The sequence below is a fragment of the Amblyomma maculatum genome, chromosome 1 (genome assembly GCF_055883805.1).
Source record: "Amblyomma maculatum isolate TAMU_Amacu chromosome 1, ASM5588380v1, whole genome shotgun sequence".
Lineage (NCBI taxonomy): Eukaryota > Metazoa > Arthropoda > Arachnida > Ixodida > Ixodidae > Amblyomma > Amblyomma maculatum.
This window is the reverse complement of record NC_139344.1, coordinates 78193601-78212610: the sequence shown is the minus strand read 5'-3', so window position 1 is coordinate 78212610 and position 19010 is coordinate 78193601. Positions and strand designations below refer to the sequence as shown.

Here is a 19010-nt window from a genome sequence, read left to right as displayed (position 1 = left end):
GAGGCACCGGTGACTGGCGGCGCTGGAGTGACACTGCGTAGGTCAAAAAGGAACACCCGACGCCCCGACCGCTTCACTCCTTAAGAGGGGAGAATTGTTGTGACGCATGAACACATGCTTATCTACCGAGATACCGGCTAAGCCACTGTTAACGACAGTAGCTGCGGTGACGTGGCTAGCCAACGGCTATAAATACTACTAACCTTTAATAAAGCTTGTTCGTTCTTCGCCAACCACTTCTCGATTCACTTCACACAGGACGCGCACAAAGCACGCACTTCACTCAAGATTGGAGGGCCACTGTAGACGCACCACACTTTGACACTGTATGGCCGCCATATTGGGTTTGAAAAAGTAACACACAACCAAATTAACCCGCATGTACGCCACAACTTTGGTTCTGCTTGGGGTCACGTTGCCATGAAAGAAAAGTAACTTTGGCCGTAATAGGGGCTATAGGGAAGAAAAAGTCCAAATAGACAAAACAAGTAACACGTTCACCCCGATCTGTTGAAGGGGAGTTGCTGTACGGAGGCAACGTGCACGTATGCGCTTCGGCATGCCCGGCCGTTCGACACATATACAGACTCCGTGGACATGTTTACAAAAACGAGAATTACGCAGTTTTATATACACTCAAAAGAAGATAAATTGAGTGAGACCGCCAATTCTGTGACATGGCCCGCCACTTTCGGAATATTATCACAAAATATTCAAGACCCACAGAAGGCGGCACACAGCCCATACTATACACATGTACGCTTGCGCGACACAGCATAACAGTTATATAAAACTAGTGCATGAGTCAACATACACAGACGATACAGTGCCCGAATGCCAATACAGTGGAAAAGGACTCGCGCGAAAATACCTATAGCCTGCTAAGATAATCGGCTCTCATGTTTTCATTGCCCTTTATACTCTCGACAGCGAACTGGTACTTTTGAAGCAGTAAGCTCCAACGCAGAACTCTGCTGTTTAGTTGTTTTGCTCTGTAGCTCAGCGGTTGGTGGTACGTCTGAACCAGCAAAGGCATCCCATACAGGTAGGTGGAAAACTTATGTATCCCCCAAACTAATGCTAAGCACTCTCTCTCTCGATTGTGCTGTGTGCTGCTTCCATGGAGAGCAACTTGCTGCTACCGTAGGCCACAAGGTGAAGTGTCCCGTCATGTTGCATTAGCACCGCGCCCGGGTTAGTATCGGATGCGTCCGTGCGCAGCACAAACTGTTCTGAGAAATCGAGGATATCGTAGGTGACACGTACGCTGCTTGAGTTGGTCGAAGGCTTTCTGATGGGCTGACATCCATTTTATAACGTTGCTTTCTCCTTTCTTTGTGAGTCGAGTGAGTGGTACGCCTATTCTGGCGTAGTCGGGAATGAAATAGCGGTTGAATCCGCGGTTGAATGCTCGTATCTGACGCTTTGTTCGAGGGGTTGGCGCCGCATGAATCTTGTCGATCGTTTTCCCAAGTGGCGCTAGCTCATTTGCGCCAATGCGATGTCCGAGAAACTGATGTTTTCCACGCCAAGCTCGCATTAGATAGGCCGCACTGTCAACCTGACGGTCGCCACCACGCGATCTTAGTAAGCTGCATATGCGCATGAGGAAAGAAGGTAGGCAAGGAGGAGCTATTTGTATTCTGGCGGAAAATGTGTTTTGCTTGCGTGTGCTCTCGAACCCAGGAGCTTTTTTTTTTTTTTTTTTCGCCGACTCCGCAGTCGCAAGTGTTTTTTTTTTTTCTTTTAAATTTTGGCGCGCAGTGGCACAAGCAAGCGGGAGGCTTTTTCGCACCGTTCGCACCGCGTTATTTCAGATTGATCGGACTGGAATGTATTCTGCAAAATTGACTGGGCGGCACCCATCCTTGCAGGTTTCTCCAGACTTTCGTAAGTACTGCGAAAATGCAGCGTAACACACTTACGGCGGCATCCCGTACTTGACTCGCCAACTTAGGAGAGCTCATGGCGCCGCTTTCCTCACGTTACAGCTTGTCTGGAAATTTTTTCTGCATCGATGCGCTATTGCTAAGTGATCTCAATTCTTTTTGCGGCATCATGCTATGAGTTGGTGGCTTCAAGTGAAGCGTAGAGGCTCTACGCAGCTGTTTTCCGTGCGCCAGGAAGCAGTCCCTTCAATACCCGTGCTTCGATCGGTCGCCGGCGGCTCATTTTCCCGAATAGCCCTGTCTTAGAAAGAGCAACCATTTCTATTTTTTGTTTCAGTGTGTGCCGAAATAATTTTGCTGCACAGCGATTTTGGGATCTTGGCTACGTCGCAGCTTCTGCTCACGGGCTCCTGCACCATGAATGAATGCCTTGTGCCGCGTTAAAGGTGGGTACAAACTGTGTGCTAGTAAAAACAGGTTGCTCCACAAGAGCTCTACTGTATGAAATAGAAGTGACCTTATTTATGAAGCTGGCATTGGGCATGCATTTCGGTCAGCACCGTCACAGCCAAAGCAGTAAAAAAGAAAGGGGGGGGGGGATGCCAGTACATATCTGCCGGATTGTACTAACCACCAGATATAGGACTGACCCGGTCATACGACTACAATTGTTGTACAACAGTTTAGCTAACCGCGATGATATTAATGTTTTTGACATTTTTGCATCAACTCTAGGTGAATTCAAATTCTGTTTCTAGTTATGACTGTATATTGTCTTGTGTACCATACAAAGTAATTGCTGTTCATGGGCACGGTAAATAAATAACAAAAGTTTTTTAGTGTTCACCAACAGATCTACTCTGTGACAGGGCTATATCTGTGGTCATTATATAGATCCTTTTTGTATTCCTGACTAGAGCGGGTGAAACCGCTTCTTTCAGCAGTAGCGCGTTAACAGAATAAATGCTGGTGCATGTTTTCCAGTAGCTGTCAAATGCAGTGAGAGGGCATTCAGGTGCACAAGATGGGACTAGGCTGAGCCAGTCTGTTTCATATGGAGTGCCCACGTAGGCCTGTCATGGTAGGAAACAGAATTGTATAATTTCTCCAAGAGCTTTCCAATAGCATGTTTTGATGGGCTATATATAGCTGGCACACCGCTGCAGTGTTGTTTGGCTGTGCGAACAGGCCAAAGACGAAAAGAACGCGCATGGAAGTGCCAATTTATTTTATCAATTTCTTCATCTCCATGCTTCTTTGGTTTACACTGCCAAATCATATTCACGGTTTCCTATATGTTATCTTGCAAGCAGCAAATGCACTGCTGACACTAGGGGCAAATGTTATTTGCTCTTTTTGGTTGAGGCCAATTTATTTTACTGATAGAACATTAAATGTTTCCATGTGAGTGCCAAGTGACAGATAGCATTATACTTTCCTTTTGTGTTGCAGCAGGACCATTCACTTCTTACCTTTCCCAGGCGCCGGCATTTATTGCAATCTTCTGACTTCCAGGCCCTCCCCTGTCTTTGGTGCGTGTGCTGAAGCAGGAATCCCTTGGAGGGGATTTGCAGCTTTTGTCCATCATCTTGATTCCGTCTCCACATAGGTAATAGCCACCGCGGTGGCTCAGAATTAGGGTGCTCAATTGTTAAACTCAACGACACAGGATGAAATCCTGGTTGCGGCAATTCCTTTTCAATGGAGGCGAAAAGCAATGCCGTGAACTGTGCGATGTTCGCACACATTAAAAACAAGGCTGTTGAAATTTCTGGAGGCTTTCACTAAGTGTGTATTTATGTCCCATTAATATGGAAACTCGCTGTCCGGACAATGGACAGGGAGAAAATCCAATGACGTCATTGAGAGCATATTCACCACGGTAGCAGGGGTGGATCTAGGTGCCTACTCTGTTTAGGAGGGCACAGCCAGTAGTATTGCGACATATCTGTAGCGCTTCCTGATATATATTTTTTGACATAGTGGTCATGTAGACCAGTTGGTGCAAACCTAACTTGCTGGACATGAACATGGGAAGTCAAGGACATGGGAACTCAATACGAAGAAGTACACGGGACAGCACTGTTTGATCTGAGACCCATTTCCAAAGCATTTCACCCTAAAAGAACCAAGCGTCAGGTCAGGGGAAATTCTGTACCAATTAGAAAACTGGTGGGTACCTGGCGACACTTGGAATCGAACCTGGTACCTTCCGCATGCGCGGGAGATATTGTTCCTTATATTTCTTTTTCTTGTGTTCCCGTGCCTTTGGCTGGTCCAATATGTTAGATTTAAGTTTGGTACAATACCCCAAGAAAACAAAAATGACAAAATATTTTTGATCAGTACATAATCTAGTTGCCCACTGTTCTTTAGTTTTCATGCCATTGTTTGCCTATAAAATATATATCCATGAAATTTGTTATCGCTTGACTAAATTTTGTGTAGAGCTAAACACAAAATTTCACCAATCCAGTTTTTGTTTTTTAATTTTGTGTGTGTATGTGTTCAGGTAAAGACTATCAATGTTAAAGAAACATTGTTCTACACGCTAGTTTAACATATTTGACAAAGGCTAAGTTTCAGAAATAAACAGCGCAGCTATGAGGTTCCTGAAAATTTTCAGACAGCTCGTCCCATGTGTATATTATTTTTTTTAAGAACAGTGTGAGTACACTGAGCATTGATGTCTTCTTCCGATGAAATTTTTTCTAGCTTGGTGAGTTCTTTCAAGACCAAACTTGTTATTATCCTTTAACCATAATCATCACGGAATGACACGAATCTGGTGTGTGAATCCGCCCTAAGTGCTCTGTAAAAAAAAAGGAAAACGTACTGCATACACCAGCGCACCTTTGACCAAGGTCTTTCTGAATTCATGAACGATCGTTAAGCTTTTTTTTTTTTAGATCTTCCAAAGCCACTGTAAGGCCGCGGTGGCCCTTTTGATAATGTTTCGGCGCGCGCGCCGCAGAAAACGGCGATGGAAGCTTCCCCAAGCTACGAGAAATCGACGCGACCGATTGCGTCATCTCGGCCACTGTGCTGCACTTCCTCGCCCTCGTCGCCATGCGCGGAGTCAAGCGTGCATCCCCCCGCACGGTCCCGGCCCTCCTCCTCGCTTCTCGCGGGAGGGCCGCCCGTGTTGACCACGTTCGAGAATGTTCGAGGCTTCTCCAGAAGGCCAAGGGGGGAAGGCATAGCTTTGGCAGCTCTAAGCTGTTTTTCCTTTCCTCCCCCGCTTCTAGAAGGTTCGGCGCTGGCTATTTAAGAGCGCGCCGCGCAGTTACTGACGGTTCTGGCTCTTGTGCTAAGGCTAGTCGTTGATGGAGATAGCGTAGCAGGCAGGCCCCGACTGAGAAGTCGTTAAAAAGAGTGATGCGCTCGTTTTGCTGTTAGTTTTTAGCTCAGTCTCTTTTGTAAAGTGTGTCGCCTCTCTGTCTGGTGTGAATAAGTTTTCTGTACCCTGTGCTTCGTGTTCTTGTTATATAAAGTTAATGTTCGTTTTGTTACTACAAGTCCGTTGGCCTTCGTCTCAGTGTGCTTGCGTGTGAACTGCACGTCGCCTGCCGAATCGAGGAGCACCTAGCTTGGAGAGGTGCGGAAGATTTAAAGAAGAAAAAGAAGTAGAACCTGTGATTTTTACTGGCGCAGTCGACAGGATGATTCGGCAACTGCAGCACTCCGCAAGCCCAGCCCGTTACTCGAGCCGTCGCAACGTTATCGGCGCTCACCGAAGTCTGCCGGCCGTTCAAGGTGGAAGAGCTTCGCCGCGTGCAAGGACCTAGGGACCCCAAGAGGAGACGGCCAGAGGCAGCGGCGAGTAGGAGTGCCCACCAGCGAGGAGCGGCGCGGCAAGGAGGGAGCAACCGTTGCTGAGGTGCCAAGATCTCCCGGTCGTTCGGGGTAGGAGCTTCGTCGACGCGTGCAAGGACCCAGGGACCCCCAGCGGTGACGGTCAGAGGCAGCGACGATCGGAAGTGCCCCACAGCGAGGAGCGACGCGGCGAGAAAGGCGGAACCGTTGCTCAGGTGAGCGGGATTTCTTGCGTCCGTTGGTGTGCGTGGCTCAGGCATTAGGAGCGGGAGGTGCGCGGTGTCGACGTGTAGTTAGTTCGGTTAGTAAACATGAACACCAGAAAGTCAGTGTTTTCCGGATGGACCAGAGTGTCCGTAAGAGTCCCCGTAGCCTCACTGAGACGGAAGAATTGCGTAACAAAGACGAAAAGTAAGGACTTAGCGAAGCGTCGAGAGACAGAGGTGAAGGCAGAGACTGAATTAGAAATTAGAAAGAGAAAGATGGAAGCCGAGTTAGAATTGAGAAAGATAGCAGCTAAGTTGGAAATCGCAAAGATGGAGGCAGAATTGAGAAAGTACGAACTGGAAACTCAAAAAGCGGTAGCTGAAGCTCTAAATATACCAGCAGAGGTCCAGTTATTAGAAATAAGACAAATGCCCCTCGGACGCCAAATCGAAACAGGTATTCAAGCAGAAGGAACTAAAAAGAACCCCTCGAAAGAGCGACCCCGAACAGCGTTTGCAGAGCTTGCAGAGGGTGTGTCAGGTAACGCTGCAGCTTCAGCGTTAGACACTACCGCCAGCATAGATCCGGCGCAGACGACCTGCGCCGATGAGAGCAATTCAGTCGGCATTAACGGCGCGTTGCCGCCCAGCGAAGTAAACAACGCCAAAACATCGGCTGAAGTCTTCCCAATAGAAGTGCTCGCGTGTGATCAAATTAGCGAAGGCGTCAATGGTCAGCCAGGTGCGCCGGAAGGCGCGCGGCAACAGGAGACCGGACTGAAACTCGCTGTAGACGAGGTATTCGAAGAGCGTAAAGCTGTCGCGTGTTCACAAACCGATCCTGACACGTTAAATGCAGCAAATGCGGGTGAAGCAGCGACACCGGGCGCGAGCGCTTACCAAGAACAGGGCGCGGTTGATTCAGTGACAGCGGTCACGTGCGATGCGTTCGTCGAGATCCGCGATCATACGTTGACCACAGCAGAAGTCTCAGCAGCCGTCGCAAACATCGAAGTCAGCACCGCAACGGTCGCGGAATTGGCCGCCACTAGCACTCGTGAACCCGGGACGCTCAGTAAAGCGACGAGTCTCCCATTCGAAGGCGAGTGTCTAGCATGCTGCATTGTTGCAGACCTACACGAGCCGCATGATGCCGCGCCCCTCCCTAGTTCTAACGAGTGTCGAGATGGAATAAATTCTCCACTTGAGCCTGAGCAGCGTAGCGCCGGCGGGCGTGAGTGGTCCTGCTCGCCTATGCATGAAAGTGTGTGCGCTCGCGAGCACGGAGTGACAAGCGAAGCGCGCGAAGAACACTTGCCGGACTTGACCACATGTCATGTGTGCGGAACTCCAGGATCTGGGACTTGCTCTGAACGTTTTGCCTGCTGTGCAGTGAGTGCGCGCGAGAGAAGTGCTTTTGAACTTCGTGCTTGTGAGCTTTCTGCGCCAGGAACTGCGACCAACTTTGAATGTCATTCGTGCCACCCTGAGACTGTGAGCAAAGGGAGCTGTGCATGTAGACCGTATGTCAGCGGACGAAGGGCCGCGGCCTTTAGTGTGTATTCGGTTTGGCTGGGCAAAAAAGCCCAGCAATCCTCTTATGGTGGGGCGTGTAAGGCCGCGGTGGCCCTTTTTATAATGTTTCGGCGCGCGCGCCGCAGAAAACGGCGATGGAAGCTTCCCCAAGCTACGAGAAATCGACGCGACCGATTGCGTCATCTCGGCCACTGTGCTGCACTTCCTCTCCCTCGTCGCCATGCGCGGAGTCAAGCGTGCATCCCCCCGCACGGTCCCGGTCCTCCTCCTCGCTTCTCGCGGGAGGGCCGCCCGTGTTGACCACGTTCGAGAATGTTCGAAGCTTCTCCAGAAGGCCAAGGGGGGAAGGCATAGCTTTGGCAGCTCTAAGCTGTTTTTCCGTTCCTCCCCCGCTTCTAGAAGGTTCGGCGTTGGCTATTTAAGAGCGCGCCGCGCAGTTACTGACGGTTCTGGCTCTTGTGCTAAGGCTAGTCGTTGATGGAGATAGCGTAGCAGGCAGGCCCCGACTGAGAAGTCGTTAAAAAGAGTGATGCGCTCGTTTTGCTGTTAGTTTTTAGCTCAGTCTCTTTTGTAAAGTGTGTCGCCTCTCTGTCTGGTGTGAATAAGTTTTCTGTACCCTGTGCTTCGTGTTCTTGTTATATAAAGTTAATGTTCGTTTTGTTACTACAAGTCCGTTGGCCTTCGTCTCAGTGTGCTTGCGTGTGAACTGCACGTCGCCTGCCGAATCGAGGAGCACCTAGCTTGGAGGGGTGCGGAAGATTTAAAGAAGAAGAAGAAGAACCTGTGATTTTGACCTGAATGAGCCTGAATGTGAACCTGTGAATGAGAGCGAGAACCCGAGCAAAGGCTACTACCCAACCAAGACATGATGGCCTTGTGGCAGAGCATCTGCCTCACATTCAGGAGGTACCAGTTTCGATCCTGGGGCCGTGGGGACAAGATTTCTCCCGGCCTGGTTCTCGGCTCTTCTGGGGTAAGATGCTTGGGAGAGGTATTCTAGCTCACTACAGGAAAAGGGTCATCAACCAAAATTCGTGATTCTTTCCACCATTAGACAACCCCAAGTCCGCTTCGTGCAGCAGAAGCCCATATGCAGTTCCTTTTTACTCCTTTCCTAAGCCACGAGCCCTGGTAAGCCAAGCACCAGGCTGGGCCATCCATGGCTTGTACACATTTGAGAAAATTGGGAGTGGAAGTCGAACCCACCACATTGCTGTAATGTGGAATGATGCTGAGATAAGGAAATAGTGAGCCAGCACAATTACTAACCATTCAAGAAAGACTACTGATTACTCACACTGTGGTTCATTAAAGGGATGTACTCAGGGGTGCAACAGCTCAAATAAGATTTGTAGCAATTTTTGGAGCAGCAAAATCTTCGTTTTAGAGCAGTAAAATTCATATTTGGAGCAGCTCACAAGAAAAAAAAATCTAATTCAAATTTTGGAGCTGTGAGACAGGGAAGAAACCTTACTTTCGGCACAAAAGAATGAAGAGGTGTGAATATCGGACTGTATGAATCTGATCCAAAAAACATTTAGCAGGGGCCACCTATCACCGATGCTGCATATACCTGTTTTTGTAAATAAGCTTTTTGTACTGCTAGGCATGCTATCACACACACAAAAAAAGGGAAAATGTGAGGCATAAAATTGAAGAGGCTAAATGAAAAAAGCTAGAGAATGTTTTCTTTTTTTTTTTTTTTTTTTTGCATTTAGCGCTCTTTGACAATCTTAATCACAGGATCTTATGTTGCTTGCAAGGCTCAAAAACAATGTTTTACTCTCTGCGAAATCCAGCTTGTGTCGTGCGAGGGCAGCTCCAAAAGAGCTTAATTTGAAGCCGTGACTGCGATCAGCCTGTGTCCAGAAGCGAGTGCAGCACAAAGACAAAATGTTGATTAAAAAGCAAATACAGAAACAAAGACAAAAAGAAACGCTGACCAAAAGGCGAAATGGCAAATTCCGAAAGCAAGTTGTAAGGAAAGAAAACTGACGAGCGAGCACATCTTCGGCCCGTGAAGTATGCTTCTTATGGACTGGTGATGACTCGGTGGTGTTGACACAATATTTTGATTAAGTGGAGATGGACGATTATTAGGTTATGTATTTCGTGCACAAAGCAGACTTTATAGTGTTTCAATGTTGCAGCACGCATAAATGTTAATTTTGGTAGTCTTGGGCTCCACTGCGGCATTATGGAATTCAATACCTAGGCTGCTATGCGTTTCCCGACCTGCTGACGTTCGAAATAAATTTCAAATGTAACACCTCCAGTTGTATTAGCACAAACACAGAAGCCATAGCTGACATACCTCCTACACTATCTGACGATGGGAGAGTGAGTCTATCGACAAGACAGCATAAAAATAACCTTGCTGTACATGAATGGCCCAACAAGATATCGAAAACTTCCATGAGCCGCATAAAGAAACTAGAGGTACATTCAATAAAAGCATGCGGCGCTTAAAACACAGTGTTAAAGTATTGCTCCAAAATCACAAGTACCACCACAGCCCACAATGGAAGCAATAGCAGTGGTGCCTTGTCACAAACAGCCCATTTGCGTTATGGGGTTCCTTCACCGCACAATGACCGAACAGGAAAGCGGAGGAAGCACATGGATGCAGAGAGAAAAATACGTGTAGGCGTTAGAATGCCGTGACGCCATCTCAAAATAAAGCTAAAAGGCCAGTGACGCATGCTACAGTGTCTAAAACATTGTGACTGACTGTAAGGGGTCGTCAAGACGCGCGCGGGGACGTCCATTGCCCCGATGACAGAAGCCGACAAGAAACTGCTGAGGGGTAAGCCGGCGCCTAGCGCTCATACGGCGGAACATTGTTTAGTTAATCCCCCTCGAGTCCCTGAATGGGAAGTGGGTGCCCCTCCGTGCCTCGTTCGAAGAAAGGTATCGGTCAGCGAAGGAGACAGGCGTCGTATATACTATATATATACTACTAGACATATACTATTTGACGTTCGAGAAGTGAAGGAACGGGCATGAAGAGTGAATATGATATATGATACCTTATTACAATGAGCTAGATGCAGTATGGAAACCATTTTCTTGAAGCAATTGTCACTGAATGTAGCATTCATGCATTCATGCACGCATTAACCAGTGCACATGCTACACAAAGCCCGAACCTGTCTCTGAGTGAAGCAAGGGAGCCAAAGCGGAAAACAAGCGTTACTTTAAGGACACCGTAAGTAAGAAGTAACAGCAACAAAAAAGAAAGGCAGAAGCACGCACAAGGACAATATTCAACAAAAAGGGGCATGAACTGCAAGGCTGATGTGGCCCGCAGCACATTATTTTTAGGAGAGACAGCAACGCAAACGGGTGATGTTCTGGGTTTTCTGGCAAAGGTTCATTAATGCCAGGTGATAATACTGGATGATTTGTATTGGCTTTGCCATCCCCTGTGTGCTCTTCCAGCAATGTCTCATGTCCAACGTGCAACTGTCTAACATCCACTCTACACTCCTGACTCAAAGACATGCTCAAATGAACCTCACCTGAATACGGGCATAAATATGGGAATAAAGTATGGAATTTACTTTTTCGTTATTCTGATTGCATATCATCATATCATTGGAAAATTAAACGTGATGGCTTGTTAAAATGAGCGTATGATTTGCAGCTAGTGCAGCTTGTATGCATGGTTTTTCCAACAGGCTGCAGTATAGCTTCAGTCCTTTATTTTGGCAAAACATACACACCTTAAGAGACCTGCTACTCACGTAACACATTCCCTGTAGCTTTCAACAGCTCGTCGTTGACTAACAATTGGTGTACCATATTTGCTTTCGGTACTTTCTGGCATTTTTTGTTACATGCACCTGACATGAAGCCTTGATTATAAGAAAAACTGAAAATTACAATATACAAAACAATTTAAAAATTTTATTACAGCACTCCACACTCTACAATACACAGCCTAAAATGAAAGGCTGTCACACATTCAAGTAATTACAGTATTGTACTTGTACAGCTCATCGTCGTATCTGAAAGGTGGCAAGGCCTTGGAGACCAAAGAAGAGAAATTGGCTATACATAGCAAGGGTACACAAGGTAGGTTCAAAAACCCATTCGCCAAGTGTTTGGCCCAAGATAACCCCAGCACCAGCAAAGAAAGCACCCACTGTTTTACCAATGAGTACCCAACACCACTGAGGATTGGTCCCCAAATGCTCAAACCACTAGGCTGCAACTACAGTCAAGGGATGCTATGCGTTCTGCAGTATTACCAGTATCAAAGATTATGGGACTCAACGTCATTTAAATGGTAGTCGGCACCTGGGACAGAGCAAGTATTCCCTGATTCTGTTATGGACAGGGCAAAGGTAGTTATAGAGTGTAAGAATAATTTTACCTGTGCATAAATGCCTGCCACATCTAGAATACTCTCTTTATGCAGTCTACCAAAAAGCAGAAATGTTTGTCCCAGGAAGACAACAAGCCTTAAGCATTATTTCAGCAAGTCACTCAATGTGGCGGCTACCAGGCAAACCAGAACAGCACCTGAAAACTTCATGCCCTAAAAACAATTGTGGGGACACGCTAGCCCAGCATTTACCGCGATGACACAACAGCTTTTATGGCTCCTGTCTGCAGACACTCGTTCGCGTGAATCGACTTTGCTACTGCTAACACCTAGTCTTTATTCTATGATAAGTATCAGTAGCCTAAACTTGTAAGCTACCCAATTATGTGGAAGACCACTTGTCTAGATACCTATAAAGCCCACTCTAACTAAGCCGTACGGATGCGTTTTCATGGCCTAATGGTTGCCTGTCTTATTACCCAAAGATCCTGCAAAGATCCTGCAAGATCCTGTCTTATTACCCAAAGATCCTGCAAAGATCCTGCAAGATCCTGTCTTATTACCCAAAGATCCTGCAATTACTCCCTTATTACAAATCTACTCCACCTTGGGGGATTCCCCTAAATATTTGACCAAGGTTTATCACCTCACACATTCACCTCAAAGGTGAAGCCAGAGACGTCACATTGAGTACTCGGCCATGTCACCTGCCTGAAATGTGGCCAAAATCTTCCATTCACAACGTCGCTTTTTGTGCAGAAGAGAGGCTTTAACGTTGCTGCATCAAAAAAAAAAGCAAAAAGCCAATAGCTGAACATCTACGCTACATTAGGCTCTGCTGGCTCACAAGACATTTGATCACGGTGCCAACAGCCAAGTTATAGATGCAGCTGTGGCAGAGGCTGTACCACAGAAACAACACATGAATGTGGTCAAGATAAAATGAAATTGCTTTGTTCACAAATTGTTCAATACATAATGAAAAAGAATGGCTCACTTATGGATATGAAAAAGAACTGAAGGGTAAATGGGGTACGCCTCAGTTCGCAGATAAGCCAACGTTTCGACAAGTGGACTTGTCTTCGTCTGGGCATAGCGATCATCACTGGCAGGGGTTTAAATACGCTTTTGCTTCCGAAGAAGAAAAGCTGGGGAGGGGAAAGTGGGTGTGAAAGAGCGGGGAGGAGAGGATGGGTGAGAAGAAAGTGGGTCATGAAGTGGAAAAAAAAAATCTTCAGTATGTACTTATCAGCCATGGAACCAGGGATTCTGTGGCCTGCAAAAGAAGTAAAAGCAGCAGTACCAGGAAAAACTACAATGCCGATTAGGTGATTAGTCACCACTAAAGCAGGTGTGGTGCAGATACACCTTACAAAGGGAGGCTATGCAAAGGGCCCTGATAAGGCATATATCTAGGGGGACAATTCTTAAAAGGAGGGGGTAGGGGGGGAATACATAGTCACAAGATTATAACCGCATAGCGAAAAATAATAAGAATCTTAAGTATGTATCTCAACCTGGAACCAGAGATCCTGTGGCCTACAAAAGAAGTAAAAGCGGCAGTACCAGAAAAAAAGAAAAGAAAATCACAGTACCGGGTAGATGATTAGTCACCATTTAGGCAGGTTTGGTGCAGATACACCTTACAAAGGGAGGGTTTGCGAAGGCCCCTGATAAGGCATATATCTAAGGGGGACAATTCTTAAAACTTTCTGCAAAGGGGGGGGGGGGATACAGTCACAGGATAATAAGCGCACAGGGAACCGCAACTGACATGAGAAAAAAAAATAAAAAAAATGAAATATATAATAAAAAAAAACACAAAAAAAATGTTTGAGGACAAATTCAAACAACAAGTGATAAGGAGGAAATGTGTTTAGAGGAACGTGTAGGGTTATGCTATTGCGGAAGTGAATAGGGTGTACATGCGTTGTGAATAAACTGTACAATTAACGCTATGTTAGATTGTTTTCCCGAATAGTTATGATGGAGAGGGAATATACCTAAGGGATTCTAACGTTCCCTTAGATATATTTATTCCTGCTGGTTTCAATGTTCTAAATTTATGAATTAGATACGCCTCTGTATATTTTCTGTCCCTTGCAGATTTAAAGCCTGACTGGAGAATATATAATTTAATTTCTTCAAACTTATGGTCTTTCTGATTGAAATGCTGGGAAACTGCTTTCAGGAGGTTTTTGCCTACGTCTGCCCGATGTCCATTAAGCCGTATGTTCATTGGTTGTCCTGTCTCTCTGATGTATACTGTTTATGACAGAAGGAGCATTCTAGAAGGCAGATAACGTTTGAAGATGTGCAGTTAAAGCCTGATTTTATGTGAAAAGTTAAATCGCTTGCATTACTTTTAACCGTGGTGTCTTTTTGTATATGACTGCACGTCTTACGTCTAGGTCGAGAGCAATGGTGTGGTTGTGTTGGATGCTTGTTGTCGAGTTTAGAATGTACTAGAATATCTCTGAGGTTCGCTTTACGTTTGTATGTTACCCTTGGTGCCTCCGGAAATATTTTCTTGGGGCCTTCATTACACGTTAGCATGGAATGGTATTTCCGCAGAATATTGTTTATGTTTGGAAGGGCATTGGAGTATTTAGTTACAAAAGAAGGCTGGCGTTTCGTGTTGGCCTTTGGTCGTTTCGTAAGCACATCGTTGCGGTTTAAAGTGCTTGCTTTTTGGAGGGCCTTATTAAGGGAGTTACCATGACATTTCCTCTGGATTAGTCTTGCTTTCAATGAATGTAGTTCGTTTAGGCAGTCATTATCATCGCTACATATTCTTCTAAGCCGTGTCGCCTGTCCTACAAATATTCCTTGCTTACAATGCCTCGGATGATGACTCGTAAAATCTAGGTATTGTTGCTTATCCGTTGGCTTTCTGTACAAAGAAGATTTAAGTTTTCCATTTTCCACTGACACCGTGGTGTCGAGAAAGTCGACTTTTAATTGCGACGACTGACAAGTGATTTTAATGCTAGTGTGATGATTATTAAGATGCGAGACGAACGACTGAAGCGATTCTTATCCGTGCTGCCATATCATGAGAATATCGTCAATATAGCGAAGGTATATAAGTGGCTTTTCCGGGAATGAATTTAGTATATTGGATTCTAGAACTCCTATGAATATATTCGCGTAAGTCGGCGCGAATGGAGTACCCATGCTGGTTCCAAATATCTGCAAAAAATAGGATAAATCGAACTCGAAATAATTTAATGTTAGGACTAGTTTAAGGAGCGAGAGATAAACTTCAGAGGCATGCGGATGGTGGTTGTTAATTAATACTTGGGAGAGGGCGTCGATACCTTCATTGATGGGAATATTAGTGTAGAGTGCCACGACGTCAAGTGTGACAAGTATGCAATCATCTGCAAGATTGGTGGTGTTATTAATACGCTCAATAATTCGGAGAAAGTGAGGTGTGTCCTGCACAAACGAAGGAAGCTGGGTCGGGAGGTCTGCTAGGTGGTTATTTAGAAATATTGAGGGGTTTTCTGTGGGCGTATTATTGTTAGAAACAATTGGTCTTCCTGGTATGTCTGTGGTAAACAATGCTTCTGCAGAAACCTTATGGATCTTGGGCAGTAGGTAAAATCGACCTGCTTGTTTGTTTGACGGCTGAAGAAATTTATAGTCCATCTCGGTAATTAGTTCCCTGGCTAATAGATCTCTTATATTATTCAGGATGACTTCACTGCACTGTTCTGTCGGATCGGTATTCAACTTTTCGTAGTGGCAAGAGTTGTTAAGCTGTCTATATGCCTCTTTTTTGTAATTAACAGGGAGAATCACTATGCTACCACCTTTGTCTGCAGGCTTGATAACTAAGTCAGTTCTAGAAGCTAGGTTGTCAAGGGTTGCTCTTTCAGTTATAGAAAGGTTTTTGGGCTTTCGAGCTAGCTTTGTTTTTTCAATAATTTCTTTTGAGACGGATTTAACGTATAGGTCTAGTTCGGGGCTGCGCTCTGCATCAGGAAACCATGTGCTGGGGGCTCTGAGTAGGTTAGAAGCTTCTAACCTACTCAGAGCCCCCCAGCACATATGGAACTGTCACTCATGATGCCGATTGAGTTTTCATAACAACGGCATGAGGCGGAGTGACAGAGCAAGCGGACGCGCACGAACAGCTAAGCTAATCGCCGCTCCGTACTAGTACTAGTCAGAACAGAACGCAAAGATGGCGTCGACTGCATATTGACGTCAGCTGTGACGTCACGTGAATACCCCCTATATCGAACAGGCGGGCTTGACGACCCGCCTATTTCACCTCGCCAGATAGTGCGCGCTGTGACTGAACGTTCCGCGTGCGCTGTTTCGCACAATAACGGCCGATCGCCCCCGACAGCCGTCAGTGTTTTGTACAGTGTGCAAGTGCGTGCGTTGTGAACAGTTGCCTGGACGCAGAGCTATTGCGGAGGCCCGCCCGATGTGCCGAGTACTCAGTGACCTAAGACATTTGCGGGTGGGCCTCAAGCAAACTACGTATACTGTACCATAGTGTATATATTTCTTTTATTTTTACCTATCCTTTTATTTCTCCCTATCGTTCAGCTCTTTGATTTCCTCTACCTTTTCCTCGCTATCCCTTTATTTCCGCCGCCCCAGTTCAGGTGCTTCAGATAGCAGATACCGGGGCTGGCAAATATCTTTTCTTTCTTTTTGTATATACAATAAATACCCACTACTACCACCACCACCCCCGGGCGCCGCGGCGCAACATGTAGGCTCCCCATGCACCCTATCCTTAGTCTGAATTCGGCGCTATCTATTAGCGTTGCGAGAAAGCGACTGCCCTCCCGCATCGCCTCCGAGATGCATGCGCGCGGGGGAGTAATCTCCGAGGCCATGCCTCCCGCCCTTTGTCGCAAACATCTCCTCGTCATCGACTGTCTTTTGAGCCGCTCTTTCAAAAGAGTGAAAATGAGCAGCGACTCACTGAGCGGCCTATCTTTTGGAAAGCCGTCGCTTAGTGAGCGGTCTGGAACCGTGAGCGGCGTTTCATTTGGAGAGCCGCTCGTTCAGTGAGCCGTCGGGAACTGTGAGCAGCGCTTCTTTTGGAGTGCCATTAGGAACCGTTCTGCCAGAGTTAGGTCTTCTGCTTGCTGCGACTTCAGCACCATCTATTAGCAGTATGAGAAACAGCTCCAGTGGGCAGGAACAGATCGGGCCGGCATATAAAGAAAAGAAAAAAAGTCTTTCGTCTGCACGATCCTTCGCACGTCGTCGGCCGGAGTGCGGCGCAGCTCATCGCTTCTCAAACCTCACTAGCCATCCCAAAGTTGTCTACCCTCCTCCAGCGCAGACTACAGTTCATCTTCGCTCGTTTTTCGTCAAAACTGCTCGAGACTGGAACAATCTGCCAGTCGACTTCGTGCACCACTACAATCATCTCAATACAAGGCAGCCATCGAATCTATTTTCAAATGAAATAGCAGTCCATCCCTCATGTAATACCCCATTTCCTGGGGCATTTGAGGTATGGACAATAAAATAAAATAAAAAAATATACAACTAACTGGGGAGTGGGTCCAGGTCGAGGTCCAAGTCGTGAGGAAGGTGGTCGTTAAACGCTAGCAGACGCCCCATCACCTGCGACGCGGAGAGTCGTAGCGGCGGCAGTGGCTCAGTCTCATGCTGGTCGCCCAAGATCATTCACTGGGTGAGCGTGTCGGCCAGCGGGTAGGTATCGTACCGGTCCACTAGCGGCATCAGGGGCGACCAGCCAGATGGCGATACGGAGAGCTGTTGCAATTGACTGCAGTGCTGCAGCTTGAGCTGACTAGCCGGAGGTGACCCAGGGAACTAGTCCAACGCCCCTTCTGACAAGGAAGGAATCGGGGGCGGGCGCAGGGCTTTCACCTTCTTGAGCCGGCCCCATTTCTTCTCGTAGCGAGGTGTTTCTATCGTCGTAACCCAGGCCGTACCGCGTTGCTGGGCTTGGTGTCCGAATTCAGCATCCACCATCATGAGCACTTCTTACCGGCGCCTTCTTTCTGGACTCGTATGAATCGGCTGTGCAGGGACAGGTTGTGCCGGATCGAGTTTTTCGAGCTGTCGGAGCTGGTGTCCTTGTCCTTGAAATAGGGCATGTTCTGCACCATCTATTGGTAGATATGTGACAGTGTGAGTCGTTTCTCGGGTGCGCTGTGGATGGCATGCTTAATCAGGTCTGCGTAGGACATGTTGCTTCAGGCGTTGCGACGCGATGAATTCCTTTCCAGGCTATCCTGTGGATCCACCTTCTTATCGCCGTAACTGCTGGGCCGCGGTAGCGACCAAGTGTTGGAGCAGGCACGCGTCTGCGGCTCGAAGCCTGACCCGGCATCAGCCAGCCGGTCCATGGGGCGTGGCAGCGATCAGGCCTGCCGTGATCCGAGATGATCCGCGCCGTTATAGATAGAGAACAACGGCTACCCGAATACAGCCGACTAAACGCGCACTTCTTTTTTTATTTCGTTTGATATCTTATTATTTTTTTAGATATTTTTTTTATGCCTGAGCCAATAAACAACGTTAAAAAACAAAAAACGGGCACGATCCCTTTTCCCATGTATTTCAGCCCACAAAGCCCGAACACCAGGCAGAGGAAAATCTTCTACCCAATGGAAAACTGGGGGGCATCCGAGGGCATCAGGGATCGAACCCGGCACCTCCAGAATGCGAGGCGGATGCTCTGCCGCAAGGAAATCACTCCGGAATGTCGGGCTGACGGACTTAAGTGTCAATCACGTGGACGGGATTCGTCATCAGATTTTGGACCTGAATGGACGCGCTCCGTATGGGATGTTGCCACCAGGCCGACCATTGGAAGAACACACCATCGATCGAGTTTGCTATCAACAGAAACATCTTCAGTAAGACGCACGAAATATAACCAGGCACTCAATTCCAGTGCTCCTGTCCAGATCCCAGATTACACGCCAATATTTACTGCTGAATTGTTCGCAATCAGGACTTAACGTCATGGAGTCTCGAGGGGTCTGAGGCCGGCATTTAAAAAGGGTCTGAGACCCTTCCGCGCTCAATAGAAAAATGTATAAGGACTGCATGAATAAGAAACAAGCTATCATTTTTTTTTTATTTTCAGTGGTTTTCAGAACATTCCTTCTCTGTCGTTCCGAGAGTTTCTCAGTAAGTTTTATAAGAAGCCATTAACATATTTTCTAAAACCCGATAAGGAGAAAAATGATTTCTCCCCTTAAATTTATATAAAATGAT

The 19010-nt window shown here is 46.8% G+C and overlaps 1 pseudogene; it reads right to left on the bottom strand.

Moving 5' to 3' along the window:
- Positions 1-17199: 17199 nt before the first annotated feature.
- LOC146202862 (forkhead box protein O-like) lies at positions 17200-18133 on the bottom strand (annotated as a pseudogene).
- Between the last annotated feature and the right edge of the window lie 877 nt (positions 18134-19010).